Source organism: Dromiciops gliroides, chromosome 3, assembly GCF_019393635.1.
Source record: "Dromiciops gliroides isolate mDroGli1 chromosome 3, mDroGli1.pri, whole genome shotgun sequence".
NCBI lineage: Eukaryota > Metazoa > Chordata > Mammalia > Microbiotheria > Microbiotheriidae > Dromiciops > Dromiciops gliroides.
In genome coordinates this window covers 492657132-492669957 of record NC_057863.1, presented here as the reverse complement: position 1 = coordinate 492669957, position 12826 = coordinate 492657132, and the positions used below count along the sequence as shown (strand labels likewise).

The 12826-nt window shown below is 41.6% G+C and overlaps 1 protein-coding gene across 1 annotated transcript in view; it reads left to right on the top strand.

Annotated features, from left to right (window-relative positions):
* VPS26B (VPS26, retromer complex component B) overlaps positions 1–12826 on the top strand; it is a 30017-nt gene that overhangs the window by 7617 nt on the left and 9574 nt on the right. The gene's annotated exons all lie outside the window — the stretch shown is intronic.

Genomic DNA, 12826 nt, shown 5'->3' with positions numbered 1-12826 from the left:
TGGCTTCTTAGCTGTATAGGATGAAATTCCTGAGTAAGGACTAGACTTTTTCAAAAGGACTTCTCTTTATTCTCTGTAGCCCCAAACCTCTGACCTTAAAGAGTAATACTTCTGTGTTGCTGCTCACGGTTATGTTACCCCACCCAAAACTACATCTGAGGAACCTGTACCTGTTCCTGGATATAAACGGGTTATTTTATTTATAAGATTGCAGATTGTTTTTACATTTGTAAACACATTTGTTTGTGGGTTTTTGGAGGTGAGAGACAAATGAAGACTGCTGGGCTGGCCCTCAAGCTTTACCTTTTGATCCCTCTAGAAGGCAACTGCTGTTGGGTTGGGAGCTGTGCCCTACTTGACAGGGAGTGAGGAGTGGGGGACGGACCTCCCCTTCCATCCTCAGCTTGAAGAGTTCACCTCAACTTGTCACACTTGCCTGAGCTCTGTGTTCATCAAAATCTATGGCGGAAGGAAATGCTAAAAGTCTAGAGAGCCCAGGTTTTGTTTTGTGGTTTTTCTTTTCCCCTCTACTAATCATTCTTATGCAAAGCTGTGGTGGAGTTCTGCTAAGCATTGAGAGAGAGAGAGAGAGAGAGAGAGAGAGAGAGAGAGAGAGAGAGAGAGAGAGAGAGAGAGAAGGTAGGTAATCAAGAGTGGAGGTCAGAACTGAGCACCAAGTTGTTGCTCCTGGGACAAGTCCTCAATTATCCTGTGGGGTTTTTTTACTTCTGTAAATTTTTAATATCAGATTAATTTCTACTCACCACTCAGCACACTTTGAGGCCTTTACTTAATCTGTGTTCAGAAAATAACAGCTCATTTTAGGTTTAATCACGTTTAGCAAGCATTTACTGAGCGTGCATATTTCATACAAAGTGCTGATCCACAATGCATAAGAAATGAGGTGAGGAGACATAACTGTACACATAAAAATATATGAATACAAGGTAATTTATTGAAACTGTGGGGGTGAAACTAGATAATCTTTAAAGTTCCATCCAGCAATGAATTGTGAACCACTTCGGAACTACAATGAATGATAATGGCCAATAAGTACTGCAAGAATTCACAGCAGGGAAAAATCAGTCAGATGGAATGGTTTGGGGAAGACTTTATGGGGGCCGAAAAGAGAGCTTTGAGCTGGCCCTTCTAGGGTCAATCAGCTTACATTTAAGCACCTATTATGTGCCAGGCATTGTGTCAAGTCCCAGGGATACAAAGAACGGCAAAAAACAGTCCTTGCTCTAAGGGAGCGCCCAATCTAATGGGGAGACAGTATACTAAGAACCACATACAGACAAGATGCATACCAGCTATTTTAAAGATAGTCTCAGAAGGAAGGTGTTAAGATTAAGGAGAACTAGGTGAGACTTTGCAAAAGGTAGGACTTTAGCCAAAACTTGAAGGAAGGGGGCAGCTAGGTGGCACAGTGGATGGAGCACCAGCCCTGGATTCAGGAGTACCTGAGTTCAAATCCGGCCTTGGACACTTGACACTTACTAGCTGTGTGACCTTGGGCAAGTCACTTAACCCCAATTGCCTGCGCCTGCCCCTCCCTCCATCCCTCCCCCCCCCCCACACACACGACTTGAAGGAAGACGGGAAATAGGATGCAGAAATGGAATAGGACTTGGGTAAGCCAAGTATAATTACACAAGTTTAACCTCAGAAAGAGGGAAAAGAACAAGCATACATTATGTACTCCAAGGACAAAAAGAAATGCTTTTAAAATTTTTTCTCCTAATTTTTATTTTCCATGCCACTATTTTTCTTTTTCAGTTTCAGCAGAACAGGTCTTGCCCTATTAACCTCATTTCTTTTTGACAATTTTACTGAACTAATTGATCACAGGAATTTCTTTTCTTTCTTTTTAAAAAATAATAAACATTTTTATTTAAAGTTTTACATTCCAAATTTTATCCCTCCTTCCTACCTCCTCTCCCCGCTCCCTGCAGCAGCAATCAGATATAGGTTATACATGTGCAATTATGTAAAGCATTACCATATTTGCCATTTTGTATAAGAAAACTTGAATAAAAGAAAAAAATGAAAGTGAAAAATAGCATGCTTCAGTCTGTGTTCAGTCAATATTAGTTCTTTCTCTGTAGGTGGATAATATGCTTCATCATTAGTCCTTTGGAATTGTCTTGGATCATTGTATTGCTGAAAATAGTTAAGTCATTCACAGTTCTTCACTGAACAATATTGCTGGCACTGCACAATGTTCTCCTGGTTCTGCTTACTTCACTATACATCAGTTCATATAAGTCTTTCCAGGCCTTTCTGAAATCATCCAGCTTGTCATTTCTTATAACACAATAATATTCCATCCCCAACATACCACATTCAAGCCACTATTTTAATCCATCAGTACTGATGAAGCTGAATTAACTAAGATATTTACTATATTGGTAGTAGCATTATCAAAGACATTTCCAAAAATTTGAAAGGATTTGTGAATTTTAGGTGATTAATGCAAACACTTCTCAGTAAAGTACAGTAAGTGGTTATTTGCAGTTTCAGAAGTAACAATGGAAGTATGCAACCTGTAAAGGCTCTGCTCAAGGGCCACTACTTACATGCAGCCTTCCATGATTCCTCTGATTGTTAGTGTCTTATTCTCCTATCCCGAGTTATTTTGTCTATATTTATTTATTTAGCTATGCCATCTATGTTTTTACCCATAGTAGAATGTAAGCTGTTGAGGGCAGGAGCTATTTTTTTTTTTCCTCTTTGGGTCCCCAACACCTAGCATAATTCCTGGCACATGGTAGGCACTTAATGCTTACTAAATTAATTTATTCTACACAGAAAAGTGCTGGTATAGCTTGGAACAAAACTAAGTTATGACTCATTCTCAATCCAGCAGGTAGTCTTAACTGCTTCTCCAACTTGCCAAGCTGTAGTTGGGAATTAACACTGAAGAGAAGATACTCTGGACTTGTGCTCTTTCCAAGACTAAGACCCCGTGTGAAGTCCAGAACAAACATAATCCTCTCTCTTAGCAGCAGGTCCCAAGGCTTTTTAATAGCTGCAGTCTTGTGGTGAGATGTCAGCTCAGTTTCTGTCCTGAGTTAATTCACTCCTCAGTAGTTGTTCTGAAGTTTTGAAATGAGAATCTGAATGCAAAACTGGTTTCCTTCTGTTCCTTTTGAAAGGGCTTAGATAAAGGAGAACTTCCTTCTCGGATAATCTATTTTAAATTTTTGCTTTCTACTCTGAAACGTCTGGTTGGCTGGAGCTGGCTTAATAGCTAGGAATAGTAAAAAGATGAACATGATTTCCAGCTGCATCCCTGCAGTTTTTACATTTTGGAATTCTGACAGTTATTCCATTTGCTAAATTTTCTTATGACCCCAGTCCTTTACCAATATATCCTTCGTCTGTTATTTTTAAAATTCACAGTATGTAAAAGAAATCAAGCTCTTTAGCAAACTGCAAGATAGAACTATTACCACAGAAGCATCACAGCTCAGCTAATAATGATAAAAAGTCAAATCTAACTTTGGTCCCACCACACAGTAACCACTTCCCCGTGATACCTGATAGAAGCTAAGGCTTCTATGGGTCCAAGAGGGAAAAGCATGAAGAAAATCTGACACTACAGTGATGCAAGAAAAATCTTTTGTGCAACAAGTTCCTGACCACAAGCCAGGTTCCATGTCAGGTCAATTAAAATGAATATGTATGGTTATTAGAATCTCAGAATGCTGGCAACCTTTTCAGCATACCCCCTCTCACCCCCCCACCACCAATTTCATTTTGTTTCTCTACTGTTGCCTTTCCTATGTAGTTGAATTTATGTATTTTTCCTAAAGGGTGGGTAATGGAATCTGGGTAATTCAGTCAGCGTTTATTAAGCACTGTCTGCATGCTAGGTACCATGCAAAGCACTGGGGATAGAAAGAAAGTTAAAGAACAGTGCCTGCTCTCGAGGAGCTCACAGTCTAGTGGGGGAGACAGCATGCAAACGAATATGTACCAACAGGATGTACACAGGGTAAGTCAGATAATCTCAAAGGGTACTAGGAAAGACTTCTTGTGGAAGGTGAGACTTAGCTGAAACCTGAAGGAAACAAGGAAGCTCTGAGGCAGAGAGGGCTGTTGAAAAATGTCTGGCATTGAAAGATGGAGAACCATGTGTGGGGAACAGCAAGGAGGCCAGTGTCACTAGTGTACTGTATTGGGGTGGAAGTGGGAGATAAAGTAAGAAGACTGGAAAGATAGAAAGGGGCCAAGTTATGATAGAGGGCTTTAAAAACCAACAGGGGTTTATATTTGGTCTTGGAGGCAATAAGAAAACAGGGGTTTGATTGAATTAGGTGGATGGGTGGGTAGGGTGACATGAGCAGACTTGCACTTTAGGAAGATCAGTTTGATAGCTGAGTCAAGGATAAGCTGAAGGAGAGAAAGGATTGTGGCAAGGACACTAACAGGTAGGCTACTGCAATAGTTTAGGCATGTAGTAATAAGGACCTGCATCAAAATGGTAGGAACATCAGAGGAGAGGCAGAAACAACAGGCCTTGTCATCAGATTGTTAAGGGAGATGGGGTGAGAGAATTTGAGGATGACACCTAGGTTTCGAGCCTGGGTTACTGGAAGGATGGTGGTACTCTGAATAATAGTTATGTTGGAAAAGAGACTTACAAGGGTGGGTAGGTGATAATGAGTTCAATTTTGGACATAATGACTTAAAGATGTTCAGTAGGCACTTGGAAGTGCAAAAATGAAGGTCAGAAGAGAGATTAGGGTAGTATAACTAGATCTGAAAATCTTCATAGAGATGATAAAGTCAAGGAGAATTGATAAAGTCACCAAGTGAAAGAATATAGATGGAGAAAAGGAACCAGGATAGAGCCCTGAGGTTAGGAGGAGTGATCTGGGTGATTGACTAAAGGAAACTGAGGAGGAAGAGTCAGACAGATAGGAGAGAACTAGAAGAATGCTGTACCCAGAAACCTAGAGAAGAGGATGAAGAAGAGACTGACAGAGATGTCAAGGAGAACAAGGTTTGAAAAGAACCATTAGACTGGTCACGTAAGAGCTCACTGGTAACTTTGGAGAGAGGAAGCTTAAAGTTGAAAGCCAGACTGCAAAGTTAAAATGAGAATGAGAGGAGAGGAAGTGGAGGCACTAATTTTAGGTGCTGATTAAGGAGATCACTCAGAAAAGGGAAGAGAGGGGTTTGATTAGTGGAGATTTCTGGGTCAAGTGAGAGTTTTTTGAGGATGAATGAGACATAGGTATTTTTGTAGGCAGCATGGAAACAGTCATGGGGAGGATGTGGATGATAGAGGGCACAGTTTGCTGGAGAGGATGGGATGGCATGGGATCACATGTGCATAGAGAGAGGCTTTGCCTTAGCAAGAAGGACCACTCTGGAGATAGTGGCAGAAGACCTCTGAAGGGATTTGAGGAGCACTCAGTGAATGACCTTAGAATGTAGGGTGTGAAAATATTTTATTAATTAACTGGCCTAATTTGGGGGCTAAAGCTGAGTGACTAATCTGGGGACTTTGGACTATTCGGCTATCTGACTGCTGTTAATTTAATGTGGGCCGTTTATAAAGTTCCACCACACTGCTCCACTCCCAAAATTGATAAGCAAAATATTAAGAAGCCTCAACTAAATAATCAAAGCAGAGTTTTTTTATGAGATACTATTGAAAATTAAGAATACAGGGAAATAAAATGTACAACCTGACTGCATTGCAGTGCATTTTCTTTCCAGCGTCTCTTTCCCACCTGTTACACTTGGAACTTCTTTAATACAATAAGGGCCTTAGCTGCCTCCTGCCTTAGGGCACTCAGGTCCTTTATTCTAACTCCGAGCCCCTTTCACTTTGTAAATCCCCCTGCTTCTAACTTTCCTCTCCTTACTCTCCCCGCTGAACCCGTGTTTTTCTCTCACCGACCTTCTGTCTGCCTGCTCCTTCAGTCTGCCCTTCGGCCTCTCTTTTCTCTGCTCCTAGTCCTTTAGCCTTCTCCCCTGTCCTTGTAGCCCCGTCTCTAGTCTGCTGCGCTCCAACCTTTGCCATCTCGTCAGCTGCCCACCAGTCCTTTTCTCAGCCTCCCTGTCTCCTTGTCCTCAGGTCTATACATACCTTTTCTTCTCTCCACTCAAATCTCGGGGCTTCTTGCACCCACACACCAAGCTAATCAGCTAGCCAGGGTTGTGGCTGGGGGGGGGGGGTGCGCTGGAGCCTCACGTGCTACACCAGCGCCCAGCCTGGACAAGCCCAGGATCTCTCTACCTCCGCTCAGGTTGGAAGGAGCTGGGTGTTTTTTTTCCCCCAGCTGTCTGACCTGGGTCAGACCCACAGGGCTTTTTGGCTCAGCTGAAGAGGAGGGGGAAGGGCACCAGCACCTCCCACACAGAAGAGACCCTGAGGGCCTAAGTCTTTCTGATCTCAGCCTAAAGGTAGGGTCCCCAAATCAAAATTTCCACAAGGGGGAGGAGGAGAATGCTTCTTCCTCTTTTTAACCCTTCTTCTGTTGGGGCTGCCTTACTTAAATCTCATTGGCTTTGGTCCTTCTGTGCCTCATCTGCTGGACTATGGGCATAACTTAGTACTTAGGTGCAGGAGCCACAAGTTCCTAGGCTGGTTGGTGTCTTCACCAACAGCAGGGAGAACTGTTGTCACAAATTCTGGGGCTCTCAGCCAGATACCTCAAAATACAAGGAGATATAAGAGGGAGTAGCCCAGTAACTCCTTTTCTATTCCCAGCCTTCCATTTAAAAAAATAAAATTGTAATGGAGGGTAAAGCAGCTTCCCAGTTAATGATTTAAGAAGACTGGTCTGAAGATGTACCTCTGTCCCTTTTTTTGTAGTGTTGGGGTTATGGATGTGAAATATTGCATACCATATATTGTCAGACTGTCGATCATGTTGGTTTTTCTGAACTGATTTTTTTTTTCTCTTTATATTGGATTGGGGATAGGAAAGGGGTAGATTGGAAATGAAGTGATGTAAAAACAAAAGATATCAAAAGTGTTTTTTTTTAATAACCAAAAAAAAGAGAAGTAGATACAAATGGGGCCCTAGTATACTGAATATATACTTGGGATAAAAGAAAGAACTTTCCAGGGCATAAAAACAGAGTATTACAATAGCAACTAGTCCCTATCTAGATACCAGAAATAACCTGTATATATACTGTGGAAATAACCACAGTGTCTTCTAAAGGAAGTTAGAAGTAAATAAGAGAATTAAAGGAGGAAATTGGAGCTCAAAGGATAATCTGGAAAGACAACAAGCATTTGTTAATGCTGTTCTATGTGCGACATTGTACTAACTTTTGGGCATACAAAGACAAAAAATGGAATGGTGCCTGTTCTCAAGGAGTTTATGTCCTATCAAGAGGAACAACATACATACATAAGTATATACATGGAATAAATATAAAATAAATAGCATGAGTAGACAAAAAAGGGCCAGCAAATTGATAGTTTAGAGAAGGTGGTAGAAAAGCAGTGGACACTGAAAAAGTGTGCCAGAACACACAAAAATGCAGAATGCAGCAACAGAATAAGAATTTATTTTTTAAAACAGCAAAATTCAAAGTACAGTTGGTGTCCTTCCCAAACCAGTTTCTTGAAGACAAATCAGACAGTCTGAGAAATGCAATTAAGTAAAATCACATTTTTGAAAAACCATACCAGAAAATTGCCCAGGAGTATTGGAAAAAGAAGGCAGAGTGCATTAAAGATACCATCAAAGAGGAATCCCAACCTTAACTCACCCTTAAATGCAAAATTCAGCATGAAATAATTTTATAGTCAGCAGAAATTTACTATCAGTGAGCAGCTGTTTAAATCCTATAGAAATTAATTATCAAGGGAAAAAAACGTTTATTAAGTGCTCACTATGTGCAAAGTGTTTTGCAAAAGTTATTCGATTCTCACAATCCTGAAAGGTAGGTGCCATTATTATCCCCATTTTATGGTTGAGGAAACTGAGGCAGAGGTCAAGGGACGTACAGGGTCACAGAACCATCAAAGAATTCTATGTTAGCTTTGAATTCACATGTTCCTGACTCCATGCTCAGTGCTCTATCCCAGGGATTCTTAAACTTTTTCTAATTGAGACCCCTTTTTGACAGAGATATTTTTACGCGACCCTGGGTATATAGGGTATATAAAACCTTTTACTGTTGCCAAATATTTTGCAACCCCACATTCAGTTATCCAACCCCTTATGGGGGAACCCATAGTTTAAGGAGCTTTTCTGTATCCATTTCAACCTACTTGCCTCTAAAAGATTAAGATAACATGCTGCAGATGTAATCCTGTGATTCTGAGAAAAAGGTAGACTTTCAATAGGATGACATATTTTCAAAAATTCCTTCAAAGAAGACCAGAGATTAGCAGGCCTTTGAAATGCAAATGTAGCAAAGTAAAGGTGAACTAGCCTGTATTGTATTAAAAAGTGATTGTTTATGCGGTTTTCAGGAAGTAAGCTTCATTTCTAGTTTCTAGCATCCTGCCTTCTTTGGAGGTCTTTAAGGGAAAGGAAAAAATCCCATAATCACCATGAAAGGTGTTTATTATTAGACAATGTTCCTGGAATGTCTGAGAGGGAAGCAGAGAGAAGTACATTGGTATTCCTTGAAATCATGTAGTCCCAAGGAAAGGACCTTCAGACTAATGGTGGTGAGCTGACATTGGGGCTCCAGAGACACCCTTGTTTGAGCTAAAAGGGAATTCTAAACATGAGAATCAGTAAAAGTGGAATCAGTGGGTCTGGATTGAGGTGGAGGGTACTCTGTCTCTGTACATGAGGATGGAAACCACACAGTTGTTTCAAATGAAAACAAACTTGCTGGTACTTGGTGCTGATTTTTCAAGGTAATATTTAACAGTATTTGATGGAAGGAAAACCAAAAACTCAATCATTAGCCATTTCTTCATTATCCTGTGTGCTCTCTATCTCCTACATTGTCATTTCTTCTATGCTTAAACTTGCAAACAGATTTCAGCATTAACCTGGGCAAAGTTTAAATAAGAAGGCAAATCAGCAGAAATAATAACAATATGCTGTGGAAATTTATTTTGATTTGGGGACCCTGCCTATGGGCTGAGATTAAAAAGCCTTAGGCCCTCAGGTTGTTTTTTTCTGTGTTAGAGGGGCTGGTGCCCCTCCCCCTCCGGTTCAGCTGAGCCAAAAAGCCCTGTGGGCTTTTCAGGACACCTGGTCAGAGGGCTGGGGGGGGGGGGGAGATGGGGGGGGAGATGGGGGGGAAGCCCCAGTTCCCTACGCCCTGAGGGGAGCTGTCCTGGAGATCCCAAGCTTGTCCTGCCAGGCCCTAGCATAGCCCATGAGGAGGTCCCAGGCACGCAGCAGGGGGCAGGGCCCTTCGAGCCCCTCTGAGCACAGCCCTAGTTTGGCTGGTGGCTGGTGGATTAGCTTGGCGTGTGCGAGGGTGCAGAGAGCCTGAGGTTTGAGGGGAGAAAAGGAACATATATACAGAGCTAGCGAGATTAGGACTGCTACAAGGATGCTAAGGAGAAAAAGAGTGAAAGTTTGAGAAAGTGAGAGGAGACTAGAGACCTGAGAGGTTGGTGAGAAAGGGACGCTAAGGAGACTGAGGCTGTGTAAGGAGCAGGGAGACGGAGAAAAAGCTAAGAGCAAGGAGGGGTGACGCCAGAGGACTAGGAGGACGCAAGGAAGGCCGGAAAATTAAGAAGACAGTAAGAGAGGAGACAGACAGCCGAAGGGGCAGTATGGAGAGGAAAGTTAGACACAGGAGGGGGGAGTTGGAGTGAAGGAGGAGGCCAGAAGATTGAGAGAATTAGTGGGGCTCCAGGGGATAGAGAAAGGAGAGACACTGAAGGGGGCAGACAAGAGAAGGACTCTGGAGAAAGAGTAGGGAGTGAGGGGAACGCTAGAAGAAGGTCCATTGGTACACAGGAGGAGGCTAAAAAAGTTCCAGGAGCGGCAGGTGGAAAGAGACACACCAGAAAGCAATCAGGTTGTACGTTTTATTTCCCTGTATTCTTAATTTTAAATTGTATCTCATAAACAAACCCTCTGCCGTTAAAATGGAAGAGGCTTCTTAATCTTTTGCTTATCAATTTGGGAGGAGCAAGTGTGGTGGAACTTTTTAAATGGCCCATATTAAATTAATAGCAGTCAGGGGGTCAGCTAAGTGGTGCAGTGGATAAAGCACCGGCCCTGGATTCAGGAGGACCTGAGTTCAAATTCGGCCTCAGACACTTGACACTTACTAGCTGTGTGACCCTGGGCAAGTCACTTAACCCCCATTGCCCCTCACAAAAAAAAAAAACAATTAATAGCAGTCAGATAGCCAGCCAGTCAAAAGTCCCCAGATTAGTCCTCCAATAAGATTAGTCATCCAGTCAGATTAGTCCCCCCCAAATTAGGGCCCAGCTAGTCAGTTATAATATCTTTACATTTGAATGGCGACTGTGAAGGGACTTATGGCCCAATTATAATTTTCCATATAAATCCAGTTATATAATTTTTCAGGTTAGTTATAGTTAATAATGTTTTTAATGCATTTCCACGCCAAAAAAAAAATTGCAATATTGACAACTGGGGAAAGGTGGTGCTATCCACACCACTGCTAACTTCTATCAAATGTGGTCAGTTAAGACTATTCTAGCACCTATGTTGTTGTTCAGAAGTTTCAGTGGTTTACCATTTCCTTCTCCAGCTCATTTTACAGATGAGGAAACAGGCAAACAGGGTTAAATGGCTTGCCCAGGGTCACACAGCTAGTAAGGGTCTGAGGACATATTTGAACTCAAAGTCTTCCTGACTCAGGACAGATGGTCTATCTACAGTGCCACCTAGCTGCCCAACACCTATGAGACAGTCTTATTGTGCAAAAGAGACTCCCTAGGACTTGGGGTTCTAGACCAGACCCCACAGAACAGCAAGAAAGAGTTATCTGTGAACATAAAGTGGGGTGGCACTGTCAGGAAATTCTTCCTCTGGGAATAGACCATTTAATGGGCCTATCTTTGAGCTTTAAGACTGTTCTATCTCTGGTCCCAGAATTGGGAAGGAAGAAATAGAGTTGGGATAGCTCACTGCTTTACTTGATTTTGGGGGTAGAACTCTGGCCCTGCCTTTCCCTCTCACTCAATTTAAATTAGTCTCTGGAGTGATCTGTTCTCTGGGGCCCATGGGAATGGAGGAAGCTAGGTTCAGTCTTGCTGTTGTCATAGACTCCTTACCCTTTGTCCCCAAGCAGCAAATAAGATGGCTCTGTATCTGTTTTATGTTTCCTTAATTTTCCTTGACAGCCAGGAATCCTGTAAGAGCTTTATCCCTCATTTTATGTCACTTTTTCTAGGCAAAAAGTTTCTTTTTAAGTAATTATTAAAAATAAACAAGATTTTTGACATCGAGGCCTCTTGAAACAGGATGTATTGTTATCCTGCCCCCAGAATTTTCAGTCTGATTAGGGAAACCAAACATCCAAGACTAGAATTTAATAAACATATAATAGTACACACATATACACAAAACTTCACATTGTGAAGTGACTAAATGATCAGAGCCTAAGACTAATCAAGGAGGAGCACCAGCCCTGGATTCAGGAGGACCTGAGTTCAAATCCGGCCTTAGACACGTAACACTAGCTGTGTGACCCTGGGCAAGTCACTTAACCCCAACTGCCTCACCAAAAAAAAAAAAAAAAAGACTAATCAAGGAGGAGGCAGGCTTTGTAAGCTTCTAAGTCTGACTGACCTCTACACCCATTTACCAGGCTGGCCTAATTACTGCCAAAATCTGTAGTATAAAAATATTTATATTTACATATCCTCTTGTTAATTCACAAAGCACTTCACTTTGCCATAATTCCATGAGACAAGTAGTATTAGTCTCAATATCCTCATTTTATAACTGAGGGAAAGGATTATGGGTCTACCCAGTGAGAAACTGAAATAACAGAAGTCCTATGACTCTACTGTACTGGGATTCGACTTAAGAACCCTAGAACTTTTTTTTTTTTTGCATCATGAATCCCTTTAAGTGGTCTGGTAAAGCCTTCAGACCCCTTTTCAGAACAGTGTTAGGCTTAAAAGGAAACCATTTATAGTGAAAAGCAGGGGTCAGAATTTTTTTAAAAATTCATGGATCCCAAGTTAAGAACCCCTGGACTAGGGGTATGGAAAGCTGAGTTCTAGGTTAGCCACTAGCTGCATGTCCTATAGTATGTCACACAACCTCTCTGTGCTTTTGTTTTCCTCACCCATCAAATGGGAGGATACCATCTGACCTACCAACTCATAATATTGTTTGAGGATAAAATTAAATAATGGGCCTAAAATTGCTTTGGACAGTTATACACTTCTTAGGATTGTTGCACAGATAAAATGAGATAACATGTAAGGCAATATGCTAGCTATAATTAATGTAATTATAATTAATATAATGCTATTATTACATGGTACAATGTTTTTAAAAGGTGGGAGTAGTGTTAATGGGAACCAGAATAGCACCATGGATAGGGTATTGGACTTAGAGTCAAGAAGACCCAGGTTCAAATTCTTGCTCAGCTAACAGCTGTGACTATAGGGAAATCACTTAATCTTTCTAAACCTCCTATTCGTAAAGTAGGGATGTGATGCTTTAGTACCAAATTCATAGCATTGCTGAGAGGATCCAATGAGAAAATGTATGTAAAGCACTTTGCAAGCTTTTAACCAGTGTACACACATTTCAGTTAATAGCAGTAGTCCCTTTGCACAGGAGGCACTGGCCATGGGACCCACAGGATTTCACAGTGAGGCAGTGGTTGCAAAAGGATATGGTTGCAAAAGGATTGGCAAAGCAAGGAGAAAGATATT